The 6147-nt window shown below is 40.1% G+C and overlaps 1 protein-coding gene across 1 annotated transcript in view; it reads right to left on the bottom strand.

Moving 5' to 3' along the window:
* LOC138947036 (uncharacterized) overlaps window positions 1-6147 on the bottom strand; it is a 257233-nt gene that overhangs the window by 204395 nt on the left and 46691 nt on the right. The gene's annotated exons all lie outside the window — the stretch shown is intronic.

The raw sequence follows: 6147 nt of genomic DNA, 5'->3' as shown, positions 1-6147 counted from the left end.
TGTGTGTGTGTGTGTGTGTTCGCGATGCACGGCCAAAGTTCTCGATGGATCTGCTTCAAATTTGGTGGGCATATTCAAGTAGACCCCGGACACAACCTGGTCGATGAGAATTTTCAACACGTGCTCTCAGCGCGCAGCGCTGAACCGATTTTGGTTTTTCTGTTCATCTTCCCAGATCCATTCCCAGTAACTCTTCCTTATCTTCTCCAGTGTTTTGCGTTTATCTCCCTTCCTTCGTGTGGCGTCAATCCATATTCCCGTTACTATTTTTAGAAGGTCACTGTTCACAACGCTTTCATCCCGGCGAAGCCGGATATTCCCGTTACTATTTTTAGAAGGTCACTGTCCACAACGCTTTCATCCCGGCGAAGCCGGGTTATTCCTCTACTTCATTCGGTTCTACTTCTTTCCGGCGAAGCCGGGTACCCGGCGAAGCGGGTATTCATTCTAGTTTGATATATAGCAGGTATAGTGCGAATACTCCAGAAGAGAGTCCCTTTGTGTTGGCATTGCACCACAAAGAGATATATACATCTGTGGCATGTTTAGAGTCGACACAGATTATTTGAATACAAACTGTGAGTGCTACTGTTTAAGGTCGTGTTCATTAACGCCGAAGATTTGAGGACTACTTAGCCAAGAACCAAAGTATCACTATCACTTCTTCCATTTAAATGTGGACCGCGCCGACAGTACAACGCTTCTCTTGCATGTGTACAAGGTTATCTGTCATTTTGAAACAAAAAGTCAGTGATATATACAGATGTGTTAAACATTGTGTTTATAAACGCTGACTGTCTTGTGGCTATCAAGGTAAGAGACACATTATCATAATTCATATGCTCCATTTAGTTAAGTGTTTTTTGCGTTTCAACAGTGCAACAGTGCAAAGCGTCTTTAACATGTCAACAGTGCAATGGTAAAAAGCGTCTTTAACATGTCAATAGTGCCACAGGACAAAGCCTCTTTTGCATTTCAACAGTGCAAAACGTATTTTGCATTTCAACATTGCAACAGGACAAAGCGTCTTTAACATGTCAACAGTGTAACGGCAAAAAGCGTCTTTTGCTTTTCAACAGTGCAACAGTACAAAGCGTCCTTTGCGTTTTGACAGTTCAACAGTACAAAACGTATTTTGCATTTCAACATTGCAACAGTGCAAAGCGTCTTTAACAGTGCAACAGGGCAAAGCCTCTTTTGCTTTTCAACAGTGCAATATTATTAGAGGCCTTAGCGCAAGTTGCTGACTAGTTCTCAGTTGAAGCGATTTGAATAGAAATAAGCTCAGGTTTAGCTACTATCGGCACGTTTTCGACGATTGACAGACGTATACTTACCACGCTTACCTTACACCAAGTCATAATAAAGAGGGGAGGTGTATGTGTGTGGGGGGGAATATGTGTGTGTGTGTGTGTTTGCTTGTGTGTGTGTGTGTGTGTGTGTGTGTGTGTGTGTGTGTGTGTGTGTGTGTGTGTGTGTGTGTGTGTGGGAGTGTGTGTGTGTGTGTGTGTGTGTGAGGGTTGATAAAACTAAAGGGGGCCCGGTAGCTCAGTTGGTAGAGCAGATCGCAGGTTCGAATCCGGGCCGGGACGGACACGGGTCAACTTTATGTGCAGACTCAGATACGGTATCCATGTTCCACCCTCGTGTCACCACTGTGGCACGTAAAAGACCTTGGTCATTCTGCCATAAGTGCAGGTGGCTAATGACACCACAACATGCATACACCTTGGTAGCGCGACTCTGTTGCTGCTAGCTTTCCACTGGGAGGATCTTCCGAGCGATGGGACAATAAAGTATTGAAAATTAAAGAGAAAAAAATACGATTTTATGCACCGTCACTTTTTTCTGACTAAGCCAGTTTCTTTCTCCTTATCGGCATGTGTGGCCGAATCGATAAAGTTTTCCAATACATAAATCTGACACTCTAGAGGAGACAGTAATGGCTGCACTAAAGAACGCCAACGAAGAAATTAGGAGGGTGAAGACAGAACGAAAAGAGGGGTGGGGGGGAGGAGGAGGGTCACCAAGGCTTAACAGAAGCTGCTTGTGTTGGAAAGTTCACGGCCAGAAATGAACAGAATATTTATGTTCAGAAGGATTTGTATGAAACAATTAAGAGAGGGATACAAATATTCAATTCAATATTCAAATCAATATTCAATTCAATTTTCAATTTATATTAATAAAAATGAAAAATACCAGATTTAAACATTGATATCAGACGTTGTTTGTGGATGGTGATGAACATGTATTTTTTTTTTACTATTGATGAAAAACACACAAAAAAGGTTTACATGCATCGTTTTCTCTCAGTGAATGTTCCCACCTAGTCAATTTTTATAGACTACTGATTCATCTTAGTTTGTGTTTCTTTAATTACCTGAAATTTTCTTTTTGTTTCTTGTTTTGCTGAAAGCATACTCTTATGTGTCCTTACAAAAGTGAACATTTCTTCTTCTTCTTCTTCTTCCTTCTTCTTCTTCTTCTTCTTCTTCTTCTTCTTCTTCTTCTTCTTCTTCTTCTTCTTCTTCTTCTTCTTCTTCTTCTTCTTCTCGTTATTTAAATATTTTCCTTTGTCTAAATAAAGATTCGAATACAAATTATTGTATTACTTTTCCAGTTATGTATTAATTTACTTATTCAGCCAGTTCTTTATTTAGTTATTTTGGCATTATACAAAAGTCTGAAAAATATTCTACATAAATAAATATTTGCAATAAGCCTACAAAACCGCTCCACTCTAACCATATTCCGCGTACAAAAAGACAACAACCCCCAACAAAATCTTTACTTCCATCCCCATTTTAAAATACCGCAACAACAGACTTCCAGATCTATAACACGATCATATGTGTTCTCTGTTTGCATGTCTGTCCAGTGTTATGTCCCCCCATATAACATCGAACGCAGAAGAAGAAGAAGAAGAAGTCCCCCCATATAGCATATTAACTCTACCTGTCCCAAGATAGGCCAATTGGTCCTAAGAGGACGTTAAAACTAATTATCAACTCATCAATCGTCGTCTTCTTCTTCGTCTTCTTCTTCGTTTTCTTCTACTACTATATCTGTAGTGAAAGTGTGTGTTTTTTAACGTAAAACAAGCAGGTTTTACGCACCTGTTAATCTTGGCAAGCTTGCAAGGGTTTGCTCCATATCCTTCGCTTCCCGTTCATTCTTCTTTCTTCCTTTTCTTCTATGTTTTTTCTATCTTTCTTTTTTTTCTCTATACTGTTTACTTTCTTGAAATAGATTTGGTAGTTAACACTAATTGCTGCAGTTTTTCTTCACAAACACTTTAAACAAAAAACACGTTTGAATGTCAAGCCTTTGCTAATGGCGGTTACTGGCTGCTGTCAGCAATTACCGTTTCGATCCCCATTCCTCTCTGTCTCTGTCTCTGTCTCTTAGCCCTATAAAAACTGTTATGCAAACCCGAAGGTTTCCATGAACATACAGACAATCGGAAACCACCAGACCCCATCACAAACAGAATTCCACAATCCACCGGTGTTGATTTAAAGGCCAACAATTCGGGTGCAGAGTCTGCTGTGAAAGGAGCGGTAGCCTCCCCTGTCACAATCGCCCCCGTTTGAATGAGCTTCGTCCCGAAGTTCCGAACCGGGGGACTATTGAAAAATGTTACATTGTATCTGCGGTCATTTATAATACACCATGAGCGTTATTACTTATTAATTTTCAAGGTTATTGAAATGCTAACTTAGCATTATATAACAGAACGCTTTAATGTTGCACAGCAATACGCAAGTTTGTATCCAAAGCATCTGGAAGCTCTATGAACTTTAACCGGAAACAATTGGGGATGTATTCTATCCTGTGGTTTTAAGGACAACAGGGGATAATTTTGAGTTGCATCTTTCTTTGCGATGCATCCACATGCGTAACTAACAAGCCTTAATAACCGTCAAAATAACTTGAGGTGTTGGGTTTGATGTGTTATCAAAATGAATATAAAATAATGACAAGTGTGCGGGTGTGTGTGTGTGTGTGTGTGTGTGTGTGTGTGTGTGTGTGTGTGTGTGTGTTTGCCTGTCTGTCTGTCTGTCTGTCTGTCTGTCTGTCTGTCTGTCTGTCTGTCTGTGTCTGTGTGCATGCGTGCGTGCGTGAGTGTGTCTGTGTGCATTTATTGTCATGTTCCTTTGCCTTATTTATAGCCTTGTGTCCAAGTTCACAACTTTGACGATTCCAAAATTAGAAATTTTGAGAAAATCGTTCAGCATGCGTATTAGTTTTGGTGGAACAGAAACCTTATGTCAGTAGTGTGTAGGACTATGTGACTTAACCTCAAATGTAAAAAGACAATCGTTTAGAATTCCAGTTGTGTACACCTGATTTCTTTGTTTTGTGTGTGCACTGCAGTATTCGCAATCCGCACCCCCATAATCATTCAGTTCCTCGAAGATAGATTGCTTATATAGTCTATTAAATTGCTTTTCTTTGGTCCTTTTTTGTTATGATAGATTTACATACACTAGCATAGTGTTCGTCTTATTTATAAGTGAACAAAGACTGCACTCGTTTGGGAATAGTAGGCTTAATTGAGAGTGCAATGGTGTCTGATGTGATAACAGTGTGGTGCTGTGATTGGTCGGATTGTGTAATGTGACGTTATGGTGTGTGTATACCTCTGATCTAACTGGTCGGAATGTGTCAGTTGATGATATCGTAATTGCATGCCTATGATCTGATTGGTTGAACTTTGTCATGTGATGTGGTGACGTATGTGTACCTCTGATCTAATTGGTCAGAATGTGTCAGGTGTTAATATTACATGTGCATGCCTCTGATCTAATTGGTTGGAATTTTTCATGTGGTGACGTGTGTATACCTCGAGATTAACAGGTCGGGATATGTCGTTTAATGTTAATTACACTTGCATGCCTCTGATCGAACACTTTCGTTGCATTAAGTGTACTTGATGACCTGGAAAGCCCCGTTTGGCAACTTAAATCGGTGAATATTATGTACAAGTTAAAGATTTTTGTCTTGTTTAGTTTTTGATGATTATAAAACATTAAACTTTGTTTAAAAATACATCCCTTGCACTTGGTGTGTGTGTGTGTGTGTGTGTGTGTGATTTTGTGTACGTGTGTGTGTGTGTATGTGTGTGTGTGTGTGTATGTATGTGTGTGTGTGTGTGTGTGTGTGTGTGTGTGTGTGTGTGTGTGTGTGTGCTTTGAATAATGTTCACATCGAACTGGAACAAGTAAATCTTATTCAAATTAGACGTATTCTGACTCGCACGCTGAGTTGTATAACGTTATTTGAAATATGGTGGGCTTTTAACAATGATTTGTGATGGCCTCTTCACTGCTCCATATTTGGCGCCCAGATTCCTAATATGGACCAGTTGTATATTTGTTCTGTATTTATTTTTTGCGGAAAGTCTATCAAAACTAATTCGCTCCATTTAGGTCTTACGGTTACCTGAAGAGAAAACAACTATAAGCACAAAATGAAACTTTTTCGCGGAGAAAACAAGCTAGCTATTAACATGAAACAAAAAGTGATCCATATTCGGGGCCCTTCCTCTTATGAAAATGAAAAGAAATTGTGGATGTTACTGCTGAGTTACGCAGCAAGAACTTATACATGCCTCAAGGCACTCAGGTAATAGGTGATCTCAAGGCACTCAGGTAATAGGTGATCTCAAGGCACTCAGGTAATAGGTGATCTCAAGGCACTCAGGTAATAGGTGATCTCTATGCACGAAGACATCATTAAAATGTCTTTCTTCATGTTCTTTGATTTGTATTTGTTCTTCATTTCTTTGGTGTGTGTGTGTGTGGGGGGGGGGAGTCTATGTAGAATTTAGGTCGGAGTAAAATCATGAGTAGGACTCAGAGTATTATTTTCCTCTTCATTAGGCATTCTTTGTTCAAGATGTTTCAACTTCTTCCCGAGAACCTGGGCCTGATAAAAGTCACTGCGGAAAAGACTTAAAACAGGATTTTGGTCGTCCTCTGACCGGCTTTGAAACTTCTAACAGGTCTGACTAGACGGTTCGCAGTCTGACGGTACTGTTAGTCACTACAGTGGAACCACCTTTCAACCCCCCCTACCATACGCAACAGGAGTGAAAGTCTAAAAAGGCGAACGAGAGAAAGAACAAGCAGAAGAAGACAA

Source organism: Littorina saxatilis, linkage group LG14 (genome assembly GCF_037325665.1).
Source record: "Littorina saxatilis isolate snail1 linkage group LG14, US_GU_Lsax_2.0, whole genome shotgun sequence".
In the NCBI taxonomy this organism is placed as follows: Eukaryota; Metazoa; Mollusca; class Gastropoda; order Littorinimorpha; family Littorinidae; genus Littorina; species Littorina saxatilis.
This window is presented reverse-complemented; position numbering and strand designations above follow the sequence as displayed.